General features: G+C 36.7%; 1 long non-coding RNA gene across 1 annotated transcript in view; it reads left to right on the forward strand.

Moving 5' to 3' along the window:
• Positions 1–16293, forward strand: part of LOC115289250 — a 61589-nt gene extending 45296 nt beyond the window's left edge. The window contains exon 3 of the long non-coding RNA XR_003907508.1: positions 16180–16293. This is a non-coding gene — a long non-coding RNA (uncharacterized LOC115289250). The remainder of the gene's footprint in view (positions 1–16179) is intronic.
• Positions 16294–26152: the final 9859 nt, after the last annotated feature.

Here is a 26152-nt window from a genome sequence, read left to right on the forward strand (position 1 = left end):
GTTTGTTTGTTTATTTGTTTATTTAGAGAGCAGGGGAGGGGCAGAGAGGATCCCAAGCAGGCTATGCACTGCTAGCACAGAGTCTGACACAGAGCTCGAGCTCAATGATCTGAGCCAAAAACCAAGAGTTGCATTCTTAACTGACTGAGCCACCCAGGTGTCCCTTTTGCCCACTTTTTAATTCAATTGTTTGTTTTCTTACTGTTATATTTTAAGAAGTCTTTGAATATTTTGGATACAAGCAAGTCTTTTACCAGATATATTTTGCAGGTAAGACTTGTCTTTTCATTCTCTTAACAGTTGTCCTTTGCAAAAGAGAGCTTTTTAATTGTAATGAAGTCCAGTTTATCATTTTGTTCCCCCATGGATCATGCCTTTGGTATCATATCTAAAAATTAACTGTTAAAACAAAGCTCACTTAGATTTTCTCCCATGTTATTTTCTAGAAGGTTTATTTTATATGTTACATTTAAGTCTGTGATATATTTTTGAGTTAATTTTTGTGAGGAATTTAAGGTAAATGTCTTGATGATTCTTCCTTTTGTATGTGGATATCTAATTGAGCACCATTTCTTAAAAAGACTATCCTTTCTCCTTTAAATAGCCTGTGCTTCTTTGTCAAAGATCTGTGACCCATATTTATGTGGGTTGGTTATGGCCTTTCTGTTCTGTTTCATTGCTTTATTGAATGTTTTTTGTCACTACCACATAGTCTTGATTATTTTAAGTTTATAGTTAATATTGAAGTCAGATGGTGTCAGTCTTCTGACTTTATTTTTCTTCAATATTGTTGGTTATTCTGGGTCTTTTGCCTTTTCGTATAAACTTTAGAATTAGGTTGTCAGTATCTACAAAGGCATTTGCTAACATTTTGATTCAGATTTTATTGAAATATTTATAGATTAAGGTGGGGAGAAATGACATTTAACAATATTGAGTCTTTTCATGAACATATAATATCTGTCCATTATGTAGGTCTTCTTTGATTTCTGTCACTAAGAGTTTGGTGTTTATTTTTCTGTATGTCATACACATATTTTGTTAGTTTTATACCTAAGTATTCAAAACTTTTTTTTGGTTCTAATATAAATGATACTTCTTAATGTCTGATTTTAATTATTCAGCTAGGATGTGGGGACACAATTGACTTTTATATGTTAACCTTGTACTCTGTGACCCTGCTATACTTGCTTATTAGTTCTAGGAATTTTTGTTATTGATTCTTTGGGATTTTCTACATAGACATGTCATCTGTGAAAAGGTAATTTTATTTCTTCCTTCCAGACATACATATTTCCTTTCTTTTAAAAAATTTTTTTGTTTTGTTTTCCTTTTTGCATTGGTTAGGACTTCTAGTATAATGGGAAGAATAAGTGTGGTGAGGAGGTACACTCCTACCTTACTCCCAGTCTTAGGGGGACAGCATCTGGTTTTTTACCACTAAGTGTGATGGAAGATGTATGGTGGTTGTTTTTGTTTTTGTCATGTAGCAGATTACTTTTATTATCAAGTTGAGAAAGTTTTCCTTTATTCCTAGTTTGCTTTAGAGTTTTTATCATGAATGGATGTTAGATTTTTCAAATGCATTTTTCTGAATCTGCTGATAAATTATTGTTTCTTTTTTAGCCCATTCATGTGATAGACTACATTGATTTTCAAATGTCAAACCAGTTTTGCATACCTGGAATAAATCTCATATGATTGTGGTGTATAATTATCTTTTATACATTGTTCAATTTGATTTGCTAGTGTTTTGTTGAGAAATACGTTCATGGCACTTCTTTTTAAAAATAGTTTGTGGCTTCACTTATAATTTTAAATATAACCTAAGTCTGTTTTCAAATAACTCTGTACTGGGACACTTGGGGGGCACCTGGGTGGCCACTAACTCTTGATTTCAGCTCAGGTCATGACCTCAAGTTCATGAGTTCGAGCCCCCTGTGTTGGGCTTTGCTGCAGATACCACACAGAGACGCAGAATTCTCTCTCCTATCTCTTTGCCTCTTTCCCTTCTTGCACTTTTGTGCTGTCTTTCTCTCTTTCAAAATAAATAAATAAACTTAAAAAATTTAAAACAAAAAAGGTTAAATAACACTGAACCAGTTTGCATGCAGTGTAGGAACTTTATTAGAGAGTATTTCCAGTTCCTCTTTTCTGTTCCTGTGACCTTGCTATAATTCATTTCCTATATCCATATGCCTTCATTACCAAAACATTAGTACTATTAGTGCTTTGTACAAACAATTATGCTTTAAGTCAATTACAAGTAACAAAAACATAAAGTCTTATTTTACCTCTTATTTCATTATGAAGGTCCAGCTTTCTGATATATGTTAATTTTCTTCTGTTTGAGGAAGTTCTTTTAACATTTCTTGCAGTGCAAGACTGCTATTAATAAATTCCTTCAGTTTGTGTTTGAGAAAGTCTTGATGTCTTCATTTTTGAAGGACAGTCTTACTGGGTATATAATTCTGGGTTGGTAGGATTTTTTTCTTTTTTTTCCTTTCAACAGTCTCTTGCTTGTATAGTTGCTGATGATACACTCACTGTCAGTTACCCTGTTCCTTTATATATAAAAGTTTCTTCCCCTGCATCTTTTATGATTTTTTATTTTCTGTTTTTTTTCCTGTAATTTGAATATGATATGCCCAAGTGACTTTTTATTTTAATCCTACTTTGTATTCTTTGAGCTTCTTGATCTTTGGCTTGGTGTTTGTTTTTAATTTTGGAAAATTCTGGATTAGTATTATGTTAAATATTTTTTCTGCTAAATTCTCTCTTTATTCTCCTTTTGGTGTTTCATTTATGTATATGTTAGGACTTTGATAGTAGCTCAGAGTTCTTGAGTACTTTGTTCTCTGTGTGTGTGTGTGTGTGTGTGTGTGTGTGTGTGTTTTGTCTATTTTATTTTGCAAAGTTTCTATTGACTTAATTTTAAGATAACTGCTTCTTTGTTCCTGTCCAGTATAGTGATGAGCCCATCAAAAGCACTTTTTCTATTTGTTATGGTGTTTTTATTTTTAGCATTTCCTTTTGATTTTTAGAGTTTCCATCTCTTTGCTTACCTTACCCATCTTGTTCTTGGGTTTTGTCCACTTTTCCTATTTGATCCCTTAATATACTTATTTTAAAAATTTTCTCTGATAATCTCAACATTGAAGTCACTTCTGATTCTAGTTCTGGAGATTGTTTAGTTTATTTAGACTCGTGTGTGTGTGTGTGTGCGTGCCTTTTGGCATGCCTTGTAATTTTTTTGTTAGAACTGAAACATGTTGTATCAGATAATGGTAGCTAAGTAAATGGCCTTTAGTGTGAGGATTTATGTTGATCTAGGAGTTGGGCTGTATTGAATGTTGTTGCTGTAGGTGCTAGAGGCTTTGACTTCTCTTATGGCCTTGTTTCTATATCCTCTTGACTTTGGTTTTTCCTAAGTATTCCTCCTCAGAGAGATTCTGTTCTTTTCTGTTCTTTCATCTGTAATCCACTTTTGTCATACTAGATCTCTGTTGCTGTAGGGATAGGGTGTTGGTCTGGGAAATGTTCTGCAATCTTCTCATTATATCTCGGGGATTGAGTGGGCCCATGAGGCTGTGGCCTCCACAAATGTTTCTGAAGGTGAATAGCTCCCTCGTACCCCTCACTCTTGCTCCTTTCCATGGCAGCAACATTCTATTGGCTTATAAACCATTCTGTTTCCTTGAAGCTCTGACCTCAGTTGACCATTTTTTTTTCCCTTTAGCTGACACAGAGGCAAGAGGGGGCTGAATTGGGAGGAATTCCTTCTTTGCAGCTGAAATAAAGATCTTGTCAAATCTTTTCATTCGGAGAGTAGGGCTTTGCTATAAAGTTCTGGGCTTATGTTATAAGTGCTCTCTTTTCCTCCCTCCTGCCAGAGCCACAAGGGAGTCTTTCTTGCATTTTCACTCTGAGAACCTAGTAAGATTCCTGGAGGTAAAGTACACAGAAGTGTGAGGCCCTCCTAAGATTGCAACACCAAAATTGTCACGCCAGAGCTAATTTATACTCGCTTCCAACGGTTCATCAAAATCACTATTTAAGTGTTCCTACCAAATTCTAGTTCCAGTGCCTTTTTCTCAGAGAAGTACATCTCAGCTCTGACTCTGGGTGTTCCTCTCTCTCTGGATTGGGGGTGGCAGTTTGCCTTGTGACCTCAGATCTCTGGTGGGTGCAAGAAAAGTCACCAATTTTCAGTTCTATACACTTTTTTGTTGTAAGGTCAGGAGTTAGGACTTCTAGGCTTTTTACAATTAGAAATGAAACTTGATGTCCCGTCATGCCATTTCTACTCGGTGTCTTTAGATATACTTTTCAACATATCCTCGAATGCAGTTTCTAAATTACACTGTAGAACCCACCTGAAATATTACCACCTCAGTGAAACCTCCATCATGTTCCTGTCTCCCCTTCACCCCAAAAGGGTTAATTGTACTTTCCTGTGGCTCTCAAAATATCTCAAATATTAGAATATATTTACAATGGTGTTTATTTTTACTAAGGCATACGTTTGTACCTTTCATTGTTTCCTGTGTATTTTAATTCATCTCTGTATCTCAAGTGTTAGGACACACGCCAGCACATAGTTTACCTTCAGTCAATCTTTAATAGATAAATTCATCATTATGAAATTATATGTCTTAATTTTGTATGTCCCTCAGTGGTTGCCGGCCTTTCCATGATTTTTGATCTTATTAACCATAACCAAGTATGGCATGAGGAAGTTTCATTCATCTGGGTATGTGTATTCCTTTCAGCTAAAACTGTATACCTATGTAGATAGTTGATTTAAGCTGTGACAAATATTTGACATGAGGACAGCTGAGCTTTTCTTCCTATTCTTTGTTCTACCTTAAGTGATAGTCAAAAATGAGTGAAAAAATTAAATGTAAGGTTTTATTACAACATGAGTAGTTTAGGGAAAGATAGGGTGAATTTTTTAAACTATTGTATTTATTTGTAATATAATTTATAATGCAAACTGTTACAGATCATGTGATTTTATGCAGAACTCTTTTTTTTTATTTGCATATGTCTTTCCCTACATAAAATGGGGCTTCTTTGTGGTAAGGACTGTGTTTTACCTTACCTTTTTCTTGTAAAGCACCAAATATAGTGATAAGGGGATATTAGGCACTAAATGGGTCACTTTGATAAGTGGCTAATTGATTAAAATTAGCCTAATGTTCAAAATAAACTGCTTTCTTTTTTTGAACTGTATCATAAAATTATTACTGTAAATACCATTTAACATTTGAAACTCTGTTAAATGACTTTATGCTAAGTAAGACATCCCCTCTGACCTGATAATAACTAGCTTAAATTAGAATGTCAGTTTCTGAGTCTGTACTTCAGGAACATCATTTTGGAACATGGGAGCATTACAGGCTATATTGTAAAACACGGTGGGTGTATTCTCCATATACATATGTTTTCCTATATTAAAGTTCTCAATTGTTTCACAAATAAAAACAGTGCTTTCAGAGGATCTGCCAAAAGATGACAATTTGAATTATTTATGGATGATTTAGATTCTGGGGTAATTTCCTGCTTGAATATTTCATGCAATTGACTATAAATTATAAAAGTAGAGAGAGAATTGTTGGGCTGACTTTTTTTTCTCATTTAAAAAAGAATCTGTGATTACAGATTATATAACTTCACTTAGGAATATCATGGAAATGAAGGGGTTGGATTGCTAAATACAGTGACTAGAAGCTGCAATTGGATAATGTTTTAAATTTTTATTATATTTTTATATTTTAATATCTGCTTCCATTTATTTCAGTTCTAGTCTTCATCATTCAGAACTCTCTCTCATTCATCTGTTTCCAGTTAGCAAGACTGTAGGAAAGATTCATCAGTAGTAGAGAGAACCTCATTTCAGCAACATTTGTGTTTGATATTTCAGAAACAAGATGACCTCAATATATGTCATAGTGTAATAAAATTTCTAGCAATGAAAGATAAATATAATATAAAGATAAAATCAAAATACCCTGAAGGAGGATAAAAGCTTGTTTGAAGATAGAAAACCAAAAGATTAATTTAGAAGCCTTGAAATCTGGATTCATCTGAGTTATTAGGCAATAACTCTTATAATAGTAGCATTCATTTCAACTGAATTCAGGTGTATTTCCAGTTGTAGTTCTGGTTGTTTCTTAGTCCTGGCTCAGTCTAAGCCTGCATCCTCTCAATTTTTGGTGCCTGACCAGATGTCTGGCTTGCAGCTTCCTTCTTCCCTCCCTTGCTTCCTTCCCTCTCTCGCCTTTCTTTTTTGAATTGATTGAAATATTATTTAGTAAAATACTTTGAAAACTATAGTTTATTGATAGGAAAAATATAAAGAATGCATGTTTAAAGACCATTTTGTACGGACATTATAAATAGATTTATCCAAATCAACAGTTTTACAGTGTTACTAATGGAACGCATTTTGCAGAAATGTGATTTTTACTTTCCAACTTGAGTATATTACCCCAACATCAAAAAAGAAAAAAGAATAACAACACAATTTTGGTTACCTTAAATTTTAGTAGAAGGCATCTGCTTTACTGAAGAGTAAATTCTTTCATTTACATCTTCAGGGAATTATTTGAGCAGAGTAGGAAAATAAATCAGTGTGTGTGTGTACGCACGCGCATGTGTGTGTGTATGTGTGGGTGTATGTATACATGTGTATATATATACACATACACTTATACACACCTACATACATAACCATGTTTTCAACCTGGGTTTCAGAGACCTTCAAGGGCCCCATAAAAGTTCAGTATTTTAATATAATTGATTTACTTTTTTAAAGTTTATTTATTTTGAGAGAGATAGAGAGAGAGAGAGAGAGTGACAGAGACTGCATGAGCAGGGGAGAGGCAGAGAGAGAGGGAATCCCAGGCAGCTCCATGTTGTCACTCCAGAGCCTTATATGGGGCACAACCTCACAGATTAAACCATGAGATCATGACCTGAGCAGAAATCAAGAGTTGGATGCTTCACCAACTGAGCTACCCAGGCACCCCTAATTGGCTTATTTTTTCAATCCCATTTTTGGTTTTATATGTTTTAAAAACAGTATCCTGAGGGGTGCCTGAGTGGCTCAGTTGGTTAAGCATCCGGCTTCAGCTCAGGTCAGATCTCACAGTTCGTGGGCTCAAGCCCCACATTGGGCTCTGTGCTGACAGCTAGCTCAGAGCCTGGAGCCTGCTTCAGATTCTGTGTCTCCCTCTCTCTCTGACCTTCCCCTGCTCACACTGTCTCTCTCTGTCTCTCAAAAATAAATAAAAGACATAAAAAAAATAAAAAATAAAAATAAATAAAACAGTATCCTGAGATGGAGGCTCTAGACTTTTCTAGGCTGCAAAAGAGGTTCTTCCACCAAAAATAGGTTGTTAGCATCTATATACTGGTAGCAAAATTAGAAATCCTTTTTTTTAGCTGTCATGGAAGCAAATAATACACTATCTTATTTTCTACATAGAATTGACTAAGCAGTTGTCTGATTTTATTCTGTAGATACAGTATTATTTAGTACTGCTTAGCAGAATATTCAGAAAACTCCATCAATAACAAGTCATCAGCTTTCAGTCAAAAGATCATTAATGGAGTCTCTTCTGGCATCGTCAATTCTTTCTTAAGTGATTTCTGGTCAGCCCTTTCCAAGACTAGACACCATACAAATTATTTGTTTCCCTTAACTTATTAGTGGACTGTTCACAGACATGTTTGTATCTCTTAATGCCTTGTTTAGAATCATGAACAGATATTGGAGACATAGTTGTTGATAGAGGAACTTATCAGATTTAGGAATGGTAGACATTTATGTGGATTTAAGGAATAGAAGTGAATTTGTTTCAGTGCAATATCTCTCTTACATTTAGTTTAAGTCATTTTAGGCCTCCGATTACAGGCAGATATATTCTCCTAGGCCTAACTTATTTAACATCTTCTAACAATATAGTTAATTTCTGTTTAGCACCTGCCCTCCAGAAAATTGCTTTTCAAATCATGGGCCATGGTGTATTTCTAGGCTATGCAATCAATTTAATGGATGATTAATATTAAAAAAAATTTTATTTGAGAGAGAGAAGGGAAGAGGGGCAGAGAGAGAGAGAGAGAACCCTAAAATCCTGTTGACTACATGCTCAGCATGGAGCCCAATGTGGGGCTCCATCCCATAACTCTGGGATCATGACCTGAGTTGAAATCAAGAGTTGGGCCCTCAACCAACTGATCCACCCAGCGGCCCCTAACACTTCTTTTTAAATAGAACAGAATAGAATAAAATAAAATAAAATAAAACATCTATTTTATCATATGCATAAAAGGTAAATATTGTTTTTTGAAAAGGTATATGTGTGTGTATATGTGTGTAAGAGGGAGATTAAGAGAGAGGAGCTACATGTATGTGTACTGCATTAAAACAGAAGTTTTGGAAATATCAAATGAGGATAGAGCTGAGGGAGAGTCAGGAAAATTTGGAAGCAAACATACTTAGAGTATGGGAAGATAGGGATATTAGCTGAGGATTGGCAAAAATGATATTGAATATTAATAATAATAGTGACAAATATCATTATTATACATGATGTTTGTTGAGTGCTTACTATGTGCCAGGCACTGTTATAAGAAGTTTCCATGGGTGAACTCATTTAATGTTCCCAATGATACTTTTAGTTACAGAGATAGTATTACAATTTCCATTTTACTCTTGAGACAACTAAGGTACAGAAATGCTTAGTAACTTAGACCATCATTAATCATCTTAGTGAACTGCAAATTTGGGATTCAAATGTAGACTCTCCAAGTATGAGGCTATGTTGTTAAATACTAAATTGCTTCCCATGTTAAATAGAATTGAAACATAAAGAGAAATAAGAATTGCCTGCTTAAAATCTGTTTTTAGAGAGGACTGAATACAACACTTTTCAAAAATAAGTTTCAGACAGTGGACAAATGTACAAGATCAGAGCATTCAGTACCTAATCCATTCAATATGCAAATTAGTTTTTTGCAGAAGGCTTTAAAACTACAGGTTAATGAGCTTGATACTGTAGACTTGTACAGGAAATGTACTGACTGAGCAGAGGGTTATAAATTTAGCTCCTCTCAAGTTGACATGTTGTACAACTCAGATTTCCCAATGTATTGAATTTTAAGATGACAATAAGATTTAGGAACATTTACTCAAATGCTTTTAACTTTCTTCACAAAGGCCCCAAGCTCATTAGAAACACAAACAAAACTAAAATTACTCTTTCAAACTTCAGGCAGCTGAAGAAGGCTTTTGCTGCTGATACAGCAACCTGAAGTGAAGAGGAAGTGATTCAGTTTGATATTTTCCTTACCATATACACTGTACAAATTATGCTTCTATCAACATCAATGCATATATATGCCTCAGGGATTGCTAACAAGCAGCCAAGGCAGGTCAAGGTGAAGTGGCCGGAAGGTTTCAGAGCTGATGTCTTTAGCCTCTTGGGAGCTGATCTTGTCCATCTTTCTGACATGTGTTCTCTGCATATCAAAAAAATACTGTTGATCAAATCAAAGCATTCATGAATCTAGTGATTTTTTTTCCTTCACCAAATATTCTAGTCTTTTTAGATCTTTGTCAGTGGTGTCACAGCTGAGTGAGCAATTCCTGGCTTCCTGAATTTCCCTGAGGGCTAAACTGTCAACATCTATGTTTATCATGAAAACTTGAGACTTGAGAAAAATAATCTGATTTTAATCATGATTTTATATGTAGAATGAAGCTTGTTTAGATATTTTAGTTTGCAGAATTTGTCCCTTTATAAAGTTAATGTATTTTGCTAGAATGGTTAAGTCCTCTGAATGAAATTTTCCTTTTATTTTACTTCCTTCCCTCTTCTTCCTTCCTGTTCTTCCTTGTTTTATCCCCTCTCTCCTCCTTTTTCTTCTTTCATCCTTCCTTTTTTCTTCTCTATTTCCTTTCTGCTTCCTTCCCACTCTCTCATTCTCCCATTTTAAGTCTTTTCTTCCTTTCAACATTTATGGAAATACTGCTATGTACCTCATGCCATGGGTGTAACTAGGGATGCAAATGGTCTTGCCAAGAGGGACCCACATTAACCTCTTGCTATTCATTCTTAGACATGAAATAAGAAGCTTTCTTCATTCACTGCTTTTTCCAACATCACTTCTGTCCACCCTCTGTCTCCTGTCCTCTTCATATGCTTGGCAGGTTTATACCAAAGTCACACCTGGTTGGGTTTATATCCTGTTTCATGTCTGGAAATGACAATTAGCTAGATTATGATATTAATTTTGCTTCAAAGGAATGAAAATGGATCTAAGTTTAATGGAAGATACAGTGAAGAAAGAAGAGGCTTAGAACTCGGATATGGAGGGTGATGCGAGGGAGGCAAAATCTCTAGGCTTTAACCTACCATTTTGCCTTTTTGGTTGCCCAATTGATTGAGATTATGAGTTCTAGCAGGAGTAAAAGCTTTGGGTGTATGTATTTTAAAAATTCATTGAGGGGCACTTGGGTGGCTCAGTCAATTAAGTGTCCGACTTCGGCTCAGGTCATGATCTCACAGTTCATGGGTTTGAGCCCCACATTGGGCTCTGTGCTGACAGCTAGCTCAGAGCCTGGAGTCTGTCTTTAGATTCTCTGTCTCCTTCTCTCTCTGACCCTCCCCTGCTCATGCTGTCTCTCTCTCTTCCTAAAATAAATAAAACATTAAAACAAGATTAAAAAAATTCATTGAATATGTGTAACTAGTTATGTTGTCCCTTGTCACTTTTACTCCAGTTCATTGTCTACATAGTCATTAAAGTCATCTTTTTAACATGCTAATCTGATTATGATGCTCCACTATTTTAAACCTTGTACCATCTGATTGCCTAAATGTAGAAGGCAAAAGCTTGCTAGCTTTGAATGTTAGCCCACTCATGTTGTGACCCCTGCAACCTCTCCTGTCTTGCTCATTTCCCTTCTTTTGTCACGATATACACACACTCTGCCCCCAGTATATGGATCTAATTATAGTTTCCTGAACATGCCATGTGATTGTATACTTTTTTGCTTTTGTAAATCTATTTTCTGTGTGGAATTCTCCCTTTCTATTCTACTATTCATCCACCTGAGAAAGCCAATCGGCTTATCAGAATCATGGCCTGCATTATCTCCTCTGAAGATCTTCCTTAAAATCCCAAGGTAGAAGTAATCACTTGCTTTTATGTCCTTCCTCTATATCTTGTACTTATTTTTTATTATTGCCCTTCTCAATTGTCATATAATCACTTGTATATCCATTTGTCTTCCGTATTACACTGAATTCCTTGAAAGTACACTTTGTGTTTCTGTTTCTGGTTGCTTATAGGTATTTGAAGTAACCAATAAATATTTTTAGCTTTATAATTAATTTATATGGATTTATATGATTTTTCTGTTTATATTTTTTCTCTATAAATTTTTTATTCTCCAAGGAAATTTAATAACATGTTTTCTATGCCCATGTACTATCCTAAGTTACTTGCATTCCATATGATCCCAAATTGGACTTTAATATAGTTCTTTTATATTTGATATACTATTCCTTATTTTTTAAATATACTCCTAGTCTAATGTTACAATTAATGTTCTGATGTAACACATTAAGTGAATTAGAATGAAATTTAATTAGGTCAGTGAGTTTATAGTCTAGTCTTCATGGAATGTACACATCTTTCAACTCTTCTACATTATGTATCTAGTTAGGAGATTTAAAATTTAATGAAGAAAAAAATCAATATCAACACACTTGTTCATGTTTTCTATTACTCTCTTTCATAACTCAGTGTTTTAAAAAATTATTGGAGTATAGCAGGCAATGTAACTTTAGTTTCTGTTGTATAGCATACTGATTCAACCTCTCTTTATGTTATGCTGTGCTCACCACAACTGTAGCTGACATCTGTCACCAACAACACTTAAGTTTTCTATGTTGTGCCCTTTATTCCCAAGACTATTTCATTCCGTAACTAGAAGCCTGTATCCCCAGCTCTCCTTCACCCATTTTGCCCACCCATACTCTTTCATCCCCTCTGGCAACCATCAGTTCTCTGTGTTTATAGGTCTGATGCTGCTTTTTTGTTGTTGTTTATTCAGTGGTTTTTTTTTTTTTTTTAGATTCCACATATAAGTGAAATCATTTGGTATTTGTCTTTCTCATTCTGCCTTAGTTCACTTAGCATAATATCCTCTAGATCTATCCATGTTGTCTCAAATGACATGATTTCATCCTTTTTTATGGCTGTGTAATATTCAAAGAGTGTTTTTTTTATGTATAATCTCCTTTTACGTTCACAACTTCTCTGTGAGCAAAGTAGGGCACATTTCACTTACAGAGTATTTATAGTTAAGGAAAAGTTTGTAACATCCTAACTGGCTGAGGCCTGTGGAAGGCAGGCATTTGTTGACTAGGAGAATGGGCTTTGGCCTCAGAATTCTCATATTCTGGTAAATGAAGAGGAGTACCTCATGAACAGTCTCACATTTACCAGTCTTTTCAGGTACTGATGGTTGAAACTAGAAGGATTTTTTAAATTTTAAAATAAAAATAAAGCATTACCAGGATAGGACACTTGTATCCACTGGTTAGTACCCTTTGTGTAGATAAAACTCCATGAGTTTCAAAATCAGAATAAGAAAATAGCTTTAAAAGCATTGCTGAATCTAGACAGAGTGAGTCTCCATTTCTTCCATTTCTATACATCCTAGTTGCCATTAGGACAAGAGAGGCCACATGCCTGAATATTCACCTGAATGGTCACTCTGATTCTGATATTGGTTTCTTCTTTGCTAATCCTATTTGTTTGCTTGATTTTTTTGAGGCTGATTGTGTTTTAATGGACATTCTCTATATTAGGGTCTACCCAGGGCATTAAAACGACTCTATAAACTACTCTATATATTTTATTTCTTTATTTTAGAGAGATAGAGTGTGTGTGTATGGGGGGCAGGAGAGGACAGAGGGAGAGAGAGAGAGAGAGAAAGAGAAAGAGAGTATTTTACTCTGTGCTTAGCACAGAGCCCAGCATGGGGCTCAATACCATGACCCTGGGATCATGACCTGAGCTGAGAATCAGACGCTCAAATGACTGAGCCACCCAGGTGCCCCCAAAACACCCTATGTATGTTAATAGAAAGGAATTAAAAAAATAGAATTTATTGTCAAATTGGGCAACATACAGTGTGTACAGTGTGCTCTTGGTTTTGGGGATAGGTGCCCATAATTCATTGCTTACATACAACATCCAGTGCTCATCCCAACAAGGGCCCTCCCTCCTCAGTGCCCCTCACCCATTTTCTCCTTTCTCTGCCATCCTCCATCAACCTTCAGTTTGTTCTCTGTATTTATACCAGCACTGTCTACAATAGCCAAATCATGGAAAGAGCCTAAATGTCCATCACCTGATGAATGGATCAAGAAGATGTGGTGTGTATATATATACACATACACACACACACACACACACACACACACACACACACATACATACATACAATGGAGTACTACATGGCAATGAGAAAGAATGAAATATGGCCATTTGTAGCAAAGTGGATGGACTTCAGCGGTGTCATGCTAAGTGAAATAGGGCAGAGAAGGACAGATACCATATGTTTGCACTCATAGGTCCAACAGGAGAAACCTAACAGAGGACCATGGGGAGGGGAAGGGGGAAAGAGAGTTGGGAAGAGAGAGGGATGCAAATCATGAGAGACATTTGAATACTGAAAACTAACTGAGGGCTGAAGGGGGAGCAAAAAGAGGTGGTGGTAATGGAGGAGGGCACTTGTGGGGAAGAGCCCTGGGTGTTATATGGAAACCAATTTGATGATAAACTATTTAAAAAAAAAGAGTCTCTTATGGTTTTCCTCCCTCCTGCTCTGTTTGTAAATACTTTTTTCCCTTTCCCTTCCCCCATGGTCTTCTGTTACGTTACTCAGGTTCCACATATGAGTGGAAACATAAGATATCTGTCTTTCTCTGACTGACTTATTTCACTTAGCATAATGCTCTTAACAGAAAGGAATTTAAAACAATTGATAGATTACATAAGTGATCACAGAATGGAGAACCCAAATGAAGTGTCACTGATCAGCACTAGGAGAAGAGAGCTATCACTCCTAGGGAGAGGAGGATACTGTTTCCAGAATTTAGAAGTGAGATTGATCCTGTGAGAGCCAGAAGCTCAGCTGGAATAAGGTTTAGCTTGTGGGAGCTAAGTCACAGAGGGTAGGCCTAGCAAGGAGCCATGGAAGAGATACAGTCACTGCAGAAAGGGAGGCAGAAAGCAAGCTGAAGAAATAAACTGCCTTCTCCCTCCCTTTCACCATCTGATTTTCCTTCAGTGCTTTGAAATGTCTGGTGCTGCTTGGAAGCCAGACAGCAGGGATGGAAACAAGTAATAAGCAACTTCTTTGGACATGTTTAATTGTTGAATTTCACTAGTAGACCGTTTTCACAATTGAAAATCCTCTGTTAAGGATTCTGTATTCTTTGCAAGTTTGATTAGACTGATATATATATATATATATATATATATATATATATATATATATATATGTCACATTTTAGGGCCTCTATCAAAGAAATTTTAAAGGCAGTATACAGAAGATTATGGGACTCACAATACTATTTACTTCCTTAGGAAGGTATATTTCCCAGGCCTGGAAGAAATTCTTCTTCCTCCTCCCTCCTCCTTCCGCCCTTCCCCCTCCCTCCCTCCTCCTCCTCCTCCTCCTCCTCCTCCTCCTCATTTAGTATGTGAATAAGTTTAGATCCAGGAAAAGATTGTGCTCCTGAAATTGACATCCTGTTCATGATGATAGATTCTAATGCCTTTATTCAAGTTCTAAGAAGGGGTCAGAGGAATATTAGTTAGAAAGCTGTGCAGCAAACACTATATCTGTCCAGTCAGCCTCATTGGCAGAGAGAAGTGGTCTAGCTGTGCACATGGTAGCCTCAATCCTCATGGATCAGAGGTGTGTATTAAAGTTTATTTTTTAACAGTGCTACTGAATTCAAGGATGGAGTAAGCAGTTGCATACATGCCTGAAGTTGGGAGTAGAATTACTTTTCACCCTATTTACGTAGACAAGAAGGATCTGAGGTGGTAGGCTGATTAGGTGTATTCCAGTCCTCTTCAGTTAAATGCTTTGGGACCATTAAATTTTTTTTTTAAAGTAGCCTTCACATCCAGCATGAAGCCCAATGTGAGGTTTGAACTCATGACCGTGAGATCAAGACCAGAGCTGAGATCAAGAGTCAGATGCTTAACTAACTGAGCCCTTCAGCTGCCCTGGGGCCATTAAATTCTTTTGAAAAAGAAAGTAACGTGGCTATCTTCATATATTAATGGAACACAAAGGCAACTGGAACAAATGTGGGCATGTTTGGAAGAGAAGAACTTGACAATAGGAAGCCCCATTAGGGTACATGGCCAAGTGATACAGAAAGCCTAGAATTGAGAAGTGACAGAGAGACAATGAAGGAGGCAGTTCTGAAGGGAATATGATGTTGAGTTCTTCGTGATAGTAAAGTACTCTCAGTGGAAATACTTACTTATCTTTATCATTTGTCTGTTTCTTCTATCACTTTAGTAAAGTGTTGTCTAGATAGTCTTGTGGCTATTCTGGACAGTCAGAGCCATGCATTTCCTACCTTCTTCCAGTCCTCCTCTCTAGCCTGTTTCTTAGTGAATGCAGCTATTAGAGGAAATTGATTTACAGTCAGTGAATAGCGAGAATTAGGGAAATGAGTTGAACTTAGAATAAACTTAAAGATGTATTTGGAACATACAAGCTCTTTTTATGATTAGTTTGTGCCTTTATAATTTAATAATTAGTAGCCAGATAAGGTTAAATAAGTATAAATGGCACTTGTATTTGTGATAGTTGAAGGTAACTAAATAATATGATTGATTCTTATTAAGATCTGAAACAAATAGAACATAGATAAACCAATAAGGGTGTAAACGATGTCATTTGACTACCAGTATTAAAATTGATAGAAGCCACACTAATATAAATATGCCATTAATTGTTTATAGATATTTTTATCACATTTAAAACTTGAAGAATAAGACATTTTACATGTAATGTGCTTTATAGACTACAAATTACACCCTTGGATATTCTCATTTGATTCTCAGAACACTTCTGTGAAGAAGGCACTTATTATTTTCCCAGAGACTCTGAAGAGGTTGAATGAATTTTGCAACTATTTACCAAGCTGGCAAGTAACAAATGAAAGCTTAATACTGTCATTTCTTATTTTCTGTGTGATTTTTTTATACTATACCATGCTACCTAAGTTCATCAAATAGACTAAATTCCAGTGACTTCAAACAGGTGCACACTCTCTCTGTCTGTCTATCTTATTTTTGTCCACTAAGTGTTAGCTGGGGCTCTGCTCTGTGTTTTCCTCAATCCAGAATACCAAGGTGAGAAGCTGTGTTACAGCAGACGGCCAGCCATGATGACAGGAAAAGAGAACGTGACAAAGCCCATACATTTTTGAAAGTTCCTGGCTTGAGTGAGGCATACTACTCATGTCTCCATGCCAGTAGTCAAAGTAATTACAGTTACGTGTAAAATTATAGTTGCAGTCACTGGTTTCGAGTGAGTTAAGGTTGTATATGTCCAGAAAGAGGGAGAACTGGGGTATTTAGAACCTTCCCAATTACTCTCATAATTTTTAAACATCACAGTTGAAAAACGAATAAGTATTTAAGAAAACCACTTTTATTTCTGTTTTAAAGAAGACAGTAAATTTACCTTTTCCCAAAGCTTACATTTGAAATGTTTTCTTTGTGTATTTTTTAATAAACACAATTTCTGGACAACTCAGTACGGGGTTCTAAAGGAGAACAATATGACTGAGTCTTGAGATGCTCCATGATTGAGTATAAGTTTTTAAACCATACATATACCATCACTTTCTTGGAACGTCAGTTACATTAGCATTTAAAGCCCAAGAAATTCTGATCAAGTCCACGTCACTTGAAGATAACTCTTCTTGTGTGTGTGCATGGCATCCACTAGCATCCTGGACAATAGGAAACCCTTTTGAAATGCTTCCCTGGATTTCCCTTTAACTTCCTCCTTCTTCTCATTCCCCACATTCAACCTGCCAGAAAGTCCAGAGTTTTACTTTCCAGAGTTTTAGGCACTAAAGATTGTGAAAATCCTATTGTAATAATTATACTACTTATATCCATAGCAAGTGACTTAACCTTTCAGAACCTTAGATTCCTCATTTGTAAAATGGGTTTGTTACTGTGAGGATGAAAGATACAACATGTGTCAAGTACCTGACCCAATAGGCAGTTAGTTCTGATTTTGCTTTCTGCTCTTCCTTTCTCTTTCTACTTATATACTGGGACAATAAAATAATGGAATGGAAGTGATTTGCCATTGATCCTTAGTTTTTAAATTAAAATGTTTTATTTGGATGTTTCTTAAAGACAGCCAACAAAATTCTGGTAGAAAAAAACCACTACACACTGCAAATGTGCTAGTAATTTCTTGTGGGGAATCTTAGAAGCAGAGAGCACTGAGCCAACAGAGTCTGGAAGCGGTGATCCCAGGAATTAGCATGTGTCAAAGAGAGTGAGAGCTAAAGAACTTTAGTCAGCAGTGCTGACTGCCACTTTCCATAATAAAGGCACATTTCCAAAATGTACTTTGAGCACTTCCCCAGAGCAGGCAATCAGAAACATCCCATTTTAACATCCTATTTAGATTTGCTCTATTCTAGTCTCTCTTTCCTGGTAACAAGAGGAGAGAACTATTTGTCAGGATAAGGATTGCTTGTTAAAACTTATTTTTAAGTGGATTTACCTTGGGGGCATATATAATGAAGAAGTGGCTCTTTATGGGTCCTTGGGAAAGTTGAGCTAGATAACAATCATAATAGAGAAAGGTAGCCACCATAAGCGATGTCATGATGCAAAATCAAAATAATAAAAATAAATATAAGGTAATGAAAATGTTAGAAAGTAAATGCTTTTCTACTATACAACATCCTGGGGGGCTGGGAATACAAAACTATCTTATGCCGCAATCAGCTCTGTATTTCCAGATCTGGCCCACATGCAGTTTATTCTGAGATGTAAGCAACAATGCCTGTGTTCTGTTTATGCCATACTTGGGCCATGGGGGCTGTGAAGAAGGAGCCTGCTAGTGAAACCCATTTAAGGACTGGGTTACAAATCACTCATCTGCAAACATGACCAGGGATTTGCCCCTTGTAGTTCCTTGTACAATAAAAAAAAAAAGTCATATGCGAAATAATTTTCTATAAGTGGGATCCGTCCTTAAGTGGGATCATGTGAGAGCATGGTGTGTGTGTGTGTGTGTGTGTGTGTGTGTGTGTGTGTGTGTGTGTGTGGTGGGGGGCGGGCTTGGAAGAGTAATGATTTCTTTATTGAAGCATCCTTCCCTGGTTCTCTGTGTCTCAGTATATGTGGGGCCTTTTTTCTTTGCCTTTTTGATTTTGTCCTTAAGTTATCCTCAGCAGTGGACTGCTGTTTATTTCTTTACGAAAGAAAGCTTTCCTCTGGCTGTGGTGTTCCCTGAAAACAGACATCTTCATCAGTTCTAGTGAGTCCAGGGGTGATTTTCTAATGCTAATTTTAGGCTCATCCCCTGGAGCTGAAGGTTCATAGAGCCAAATATAGAGTAGACATTATTTCCACTCTGTAACACTGATGAAGAGTACATCCGAATAGCTGCAAGCAACTAGAAAATGTGAACTTCTCCTCACCAGAAAAGTCTCTAGTGCTAGCAGAGAAAGCAAAAACTGAGCTCACGTCTACCTGAGTGACCTACGTGGCAGTGAATAATTGCCATTTGTTTATTATTTAATTTATTCCCAAAGTTCAGGCTCTTGGTTACCAGCCTAATCTCAATTTCTGATTCTTATTCTCATGCCTGGAATGACTGCTTTTCCTTGTCCAAACCGTGGTAGAGAGAGAGGTGCTGAATTCTTGGCAGATTGACTGTGAAATTCATACTGCAACCAGTTTACGGTTTAGATATTTTTTCCTGCGTGCATGCCACCAGCACTCCGCAAGGAACAATGAGATATGATCTGCAATCATAAATCAACCTAGAAATATTGAACAAAGGCAGTTTGTATAGTGAAAACGAATGTATTGGTGATGCTGTGCCCTGACAAATAAACCCCTTTTCCCTCCTTTCCTGCTCAAGCTGGAGGCTGCTGCATAATAAAAAGTGACCCTTTGCAGCGAGGAATGCTAGCCCTCCCAAACTTGATAAGTATATTCAATTCCTTTATCACCAGACTGGGCTTAAAGGAAAGTATAATTCATATATAAAGGGACCAAGCAAATGGTTCCAGGGCTCTTTCTGATTTTGCCCTACCTGCTGGGATTTTTGACATGCCATCAAACAGCTCCGCATACCCCAGCCTAGATACCTGTCTAGGGAACGGGGGCTTGAAAGGGGTTGCCTTCTGTTGTAATTAGCTGACTGATAAATGAAGAATATCTGGCAATGCCATCTTTATTCTCACATTAAAATTACAGTGAATATATGTATGAGTGTGAAAGAATAGGTATATATAGTGTACATTTTTATTTCTTTGTCCACCCAGATTCCACTCCTGCTGCTTCTAATATTAGAGCTGCAATTCCCTTTGGAGAAAGTATGTTTTCTATATTATGTGTAGTCTGGATATTGCTCTCCATTGATGTGTTCTGTACAATCGTCAGAAAGTGGTAGATGTGTAACTCAGGCTCAGCGAAAGAAGCTCTCTCCAGAATTTTAATTTTCAGTGGCATGACACAGGATGGAGAAATGAATGGGGTTGATTCATGTAAGAGGCTGACTCATTCTAGCACAGTGCTATCCAATAGGTATATCTGCAATCATGGAAATATTACACCTCTGTGCTGTTGAGAATAGCCGCTAGTCATGTGAGACTAATGACTGTGAACTTGAAGTGTGGCTAGTGTAACTGAAAAACTGTGCTGTAGTTTTATTTAATTTTAATTAATTAAAACTTAAGTAGCCAAATTTTTGTAGCATTTCCTGTTTGGAACAGCATGGTGCTAGCACAGCTCCCTGAAGAAGTTGTGCGTTGGCACACGCTCTCTGAATTCCCAGGGCTGCCCTGGCTCTTTCTCTTTTTAAACCTGGTTCTTTAGCTATTTCTTTGATTCTGGATACTACTTCAATCTGATTTGTTACAATTTCCTCCTTTTCCTAGTAGCTAGAATGAGTTTTGTTTGCTTACATCCCAAAACTCTAACTAAAGAGCTTTTGTGGGAATATTCACTAATTTTATTAGCATATTAATAATATGTTAAGTATTTGTATGCATGAAGGGATGAGGTGTGGTATTTGGGGATGAAAAGGTGTAAATGAATCATCCTTGCTTTTCAGGAGCTGTATGAAGATGATAAAAATAGAATAACTAATAATGCAATGAGAGAAATCAGGTATTTACAAAGAATTTTGTGGTCTCAGAGAAAGTTCCATTAATATAATGTAGTGAGTTGAATAGTAGTCCCCCCAAAAGATAGGTCCACCTGGAACTGAACCTGTGAACAAGACCATACATAGAAATAGGGTCTTCACATGTAATTAAATTAAATATTTTGAGATAAGATTATCCTGGATTTGATTCTAAATCCAATGACAAGTGTTCTTATAAAAGATGCCCAGAGGAGAGACCTAGGGAGACAAATGGAAGTCATTTGAAGATGGACAAAGATGAGTGTTATGTAGCCACAAGTCAAGAAATGCCTGGAACCGCTAGAAGCTGAAAGAGGCAAGAATGGGTTCTTGCTTAGAACCTTTGGAGGAGTCATGGCTATGACCATGCTTTGTTTTCCTACTTCTGGCTTCTAGAATTGTGAGATAATATGTTTAGGTTATTTACGTCATCAACTTAGTGCTAATTTGTTATGAAAGCCCCGGGAACTGTGTATATGTATATCTATGTGTATATGTGTATGTATGTGTATAGTTTATTCCAGCTCTAGTATCAGAATACCATCTTAAACCTAGCCTTCTGGGTTGTCACTTGGATATCCAACCTAGATTTCGGGGTTGCTGGACCGTTGTCATTCTACCTCCGACTATTTAGTATTGTCCTCCTACAAGATGGGATTTATCTGTCTTATCTTTTTGAATATTGTCCATTCATCTGTAACTTCCATGGGGCAAGACATCTCTATATTTCCAGCCTCTAGAAGAGTGCCCTGTACATGTTAAGTTTTAAATAAATATTTAGTTTAATTAATTAATTAGTATTCTTGCTAGTAGGTCCTTCCCCTGGACATTGCTAAACTTCTCTTTCTCCTGCCACACCACTTTCAGTATTAGTGCTAATCTTGGTAATGTTCAAGTTCACAGTTCTTGCTGAGTGAATCAAATTTAGAACTGCTGATTGCCACTAGCCTAGGAAAGACAAAACTATGGAACTGACTTGGTCCAACTGACCCCATCCCAAGTGGTCTCTAGATTTTGCTACTCTTTCAACAAATCAAAATATTCTGAAGGGAGTAAGAGTAAAGATAAATCCCTGGGTTTCACTGTAATAATCATATCTTTGTGAAAACTTAGGGCTTCACCCTCCTGCAATATTTAAACAGATTGCTTTGATCAATATATTATTGAGCTAATGTCAAATTTACTTTCTTAGGCTTTCTTCAACCTTAAGAATTATCTCATATTTAAATCATATCACACTTTAACAATCATTCCACAAAATTTATACATTAAATTTTTGGCACTTTATTCCAAGAGATTTTAAGATTCTCATTCAATTTTATTGCCTCTTTTCAACATACACTTTTAGAAAGTTGGTCTTTTTCTCAGCTCATAATAAGTAACTAGTTGCAATGACTCATATGGGTGACACAATGACAAGTTATAGCCTAATATTTACAAAAAGGAACTTAAAAATAGATACAAAAAGTTTGCAACAGACAGGAGCCATTGAATGTAGGGGCTAATTGCTCTAACTCCCTCAGCAATCTACAGTAGTATAGTGAGTACTCATTATAATGACTCATATATTAGAAAAAACTTAGGTTATGTTCAGTATATTATATTTAAGAGACTAGAGAGTAGAGAATATATTTTTTAAGAATGTCACCAACTCACCAATTTAAAAAAAAGTACACAATATGGCAGATCTTATTTATATGGATGAGAAAGACTGGAAAGCCCCAAGAGTTCTGAGAACAATAGCAGGCCTGTCCGTTGTGAAGACTAAGAATTCTAAAGACAGAGAAGTCAGATTATATTGTTAATTTGGACTACTTACTATGATTTGGAATATAAAGAGGTCACTAAAGATATACAAGGAATTATCTCCAACCTGTTAGATTGATACACCCTCTACCCCCTTCTCTCTCTTTTTTACACACACACACACACACACACACACACACACACACACACACACGTACACACGCAGAAATATTCAGGACCACATCTTTGGGGTATGGAAACCCTGAAGCAATCTTGTGTATATCCCTCTTTACACACCCAGCACAAAGAAAGCCAGTCTTAAGGTTGAATTATGAAATCATTTGTTCTTGGCTTCATCCTTGTTGGCTTCCATTGAATCTACAGGAACTGTGCTGCCTCCTTTTCTCTCTAAGAGTCATCCCTCTCCTCTGTTGGACTCCAGACATTATTTACAGTCATTCTTTCAAATATTGCAATCTCTCCAACTCCAGTCTAAAAGTGACAGCTCTCTGATAGCATCCATCTGAATTTACCTGAAACATGTTTAGTTTTCTACCCCAGTGTAACACTGTTGGTATCATTATCTGATCTACTGTGATCTACTTTAATGTGGTAAAGAAGTCCTCCCTGGTGTGTGTGATTCCCATCCTCTTTTCACATCTTTATATCTTAAGACTTGGTAGAGATAGCAGTATCTTTAGCAGATTTATCAGCTGTTCCCACTACCAAAAATACAGGCTTTCTCTCCACAAATTGGCAGAGTGAGTGCTATAACTCCCAGGGCATTACTCTATCTTTAAAAACCAAAAAGTCACTCGATTTAGTGAAGTTAGAACTGGAGAAAAAAATACTGTTTTCTTCCACTCCAACTGGCCTGCATATATGGTTATGCAACGTTAATGTTTTTAGTTTCTTATGTTGACGGTTTTCTTAAATAGTAGAAGAGGGTTCAGTGGTTGAGGTTTGATATTTATCTTTTCCCAGACTTGGCTTTCACAAAAAAAATCCCATCATTGCAGCACTAAATGGAGCAACTTATGAAAAATTTAATCATATTTCTTTCACAGATGAAAAAGAACAAAGTCTTACTCTGTTATGTTGCACGGATGGTATATTTTCTCTTTCTAAATAATCAGGCACCAGAGATGCTCTTATGAGTTGGTTATATGGAGTGCAGATTCTGACTAAATTGGCATTTACTGAGCAAGAGCAGCCTGTCAGACACTGCCACATATTTTAATGATACTGTTTAATGACAAAGGGTAATAGCTGTAACTACAATGTATAATTGCCAACTTTGTGCCAGAAGATTTTTGCTCATTGATTGATGTTGCCCAAAGCTATGCAGTCAGTAAGTGCCTGAGACAATATTTGATCACCATTTTGTTTAGCTCCACAGGCTCATGACATCTTTTCCCGAATTAAAGAATTCTACTAAAGTTAGAATTTCTACTAATTTAAGAATATTACTAAAGCTGACTCACCTATTTGGGTCATTAAAACACTGGACTGTCTTTAAGTGAATTCTTCAGTATGCAAATGTTCCTGAGATTTCTAGTAAGTTTTTCTTGGCTAAAAGTGCAGAGGGTGAGGTTTGAACTATGCCCTGGGACAGTGAGGTACAGGCAGAGTGACCACAGATGTGTGATTATGAGTGAGCATTTGGGTCAATGATGGAGGGAGTCATTGCCAAGAAAACTGGAAAAATCCAAGGTTACTTTGGTACTTCGTAATTTATAGAACAATTCCTCTGTCTATGCCTAATCAGAATCGTTCCACCAAGAAAATTTACAGGTCCTCGTTATAGATTTATTATAATTTCTTCCTTTACCTTTCCTTTATTCTTTTAACTGTTTCCAGTTTCTGTGCCTCTTTTCAGCAGTTGAGTTGCCTGAGGCTAGTGTTTGAACTTGCCTTGCAGTCTTGTAGGTCTGCTATGCAAAAGTTTACACATGCAATTTTCAATAGAATAAAATTGTTTGAAGTTAAGCTCTTCTAGGAAAGGCATTTTCACAGTGTCTATTCAAGGTGAACATGCATCTAATTATCCTAATTTTTATTAGGGTAGATGAGAGAGCTGTATCCCCCAGGAGATACACATCTAGTAAAATACAGAACCAAATGGGCAAGAGTCCAAGAGTAGGAAGTGGAATAAATTCCAGAACCCATTTTCATTTGTGTAAATTGGTGTTGGCACTGGTGTCAGTTCTCTTAAAATCATTCCTGGTAAGAGAGCAGCTCCAGGTTTGAAGTCTAGTTAGGTTAATAGCATGGAAGATATGGATTGAGCAAGTGAGAACAAGAACATCAGAGAAGTGACATCTACTTACTTAGCAAGAATTTATTCAGCATTCACTATTCTCCTGGCACTGTTGGAGATGGTGTAGATTGAGCCTGCACTATAGGAAATTTTGTCATAACAGTGAGTCTTCTTTAGTGCCCCGCTCTCCACTTGCTGTCCCTTTCCTCAGATGGTTTGCTTCAGGAATCCCGATTTTGTTGTGTTTCATCCAGAATTTTCTAAGTTATTATTGGTAAGAAGTTATGGAGAAATACCTTTTAAGAGTATTAGTTTAAATGATTCCACAGGATTAATTGCATTGGTGGGAAGGGTATTAGTTTTAGAATGAGAGACATGGATGTTTGTTTCTGCTTTACCACTTAATATACTTGTGGTTTTTGATAAGTCATTTATCTTTTCCAATCCCAAATGTCTTCAGCTATAAAGTGGAGATAAATACCTTCTGGGTTGGTGTGAAATATGAAGATTAAATGAGATAATGTGTATGTTGTACAAGATGTACAGCACCAAGTACGGGCTCCATAAATAACCCAGCTGCTGTGCTCTTCTATTTAAATCACCCAGAACAGAGCTTAGAATACATTAAAATCACTATAATTCTTATTTCATTTTCTTCCCTTTAATCCAAGACATGAAGCTAGACATGGAATTTCTATCCCTTTAATTGGGAGAAGTAGACACAAGTTTGGCTCAAGGAAAAGAGGAGAAAGAGAAAGAAAAGTCGGGAAAGAGCTTCCTGAGACTCTTCAAACCAAATCAGCCGTGACCTTAAATTTCACTTTGGGTTAAGCTCTGTTCTGCTAGTGCAAGATTTCAGAAAGCCAATTTTTCCTTTCCTTTTCTATCTTAAAATGTATCTGGGAAGAGAGGAAATAGGCAGCCTCTTGACATTCTTTATCTTGGTAGCTAAAGCCCATGTAGCTCAGTCTCCAAATTTGATTCCTACCATGGCTGTTTGGAAAAGCCATAGCTTCTTTTCTTTATCAATAACTAATTTGCTTTCTTCTAAACCCATTGTTCAGTTGCGGGGTGGTGGGAGCTGAGGGGGCTCTAATAATAATGTTCTGTTTCTCATATAATCTCTTCCTGCAATTTAGATGTGCAGTACAGTCTCTGCAGCTTTTGTTTATCACTCCTAGGAAAGAATGCTCAGGCTTTCAGATGTTAGTTCTTCCTTACAACTGCAGCTTCTCTTCAAGATGGAGGCTGAGTATTTGGGGGTAGAAATATGTTACACGATGTCATGGATGAGAGAAAGACTTAGAGAACTTGAGGATCATGTGATCTGGTTCCTCCCCTCTCAGGCACAGTGTCTTCTTTCCTTCTTTGTTGAAGCTTGCTCAGTTGGTATCTATGAGTGGAAGGTATCGCGAATACAGTCTTCTTTCCCTTCCAATTTTCCCTTGCTCGTTGCTGGGGCAGCTTTTCTTGGGCTCCAGCTTGGTCTGTATACTCTCTTAGATCTGGCTGTAATCCCCTTTCAGCCAGGTGCCAGAAATTTGGGCTGCAGTTCATGCCCACTGGTAACTTGGGCTCTACAGAAATCATCTGTCTGTTACAATATGCTGCAGTTTCAAAATATCTGCAAGGGAAAA

Source organism: Suricata suricatta, chromosome 4 (assembly GCF_006229205.1).
Source record: "Suricata suricatta isolate VVHF042 chromosome 4, meerkat_22Aug2017_6uvM2_HiC, whole genome shotgun sequence".
NCBI lineage: Eukaryota > Metazoa > Chordata > Mammalia > Carnivora > Herpestidae > Suricata > Suricata suricatta.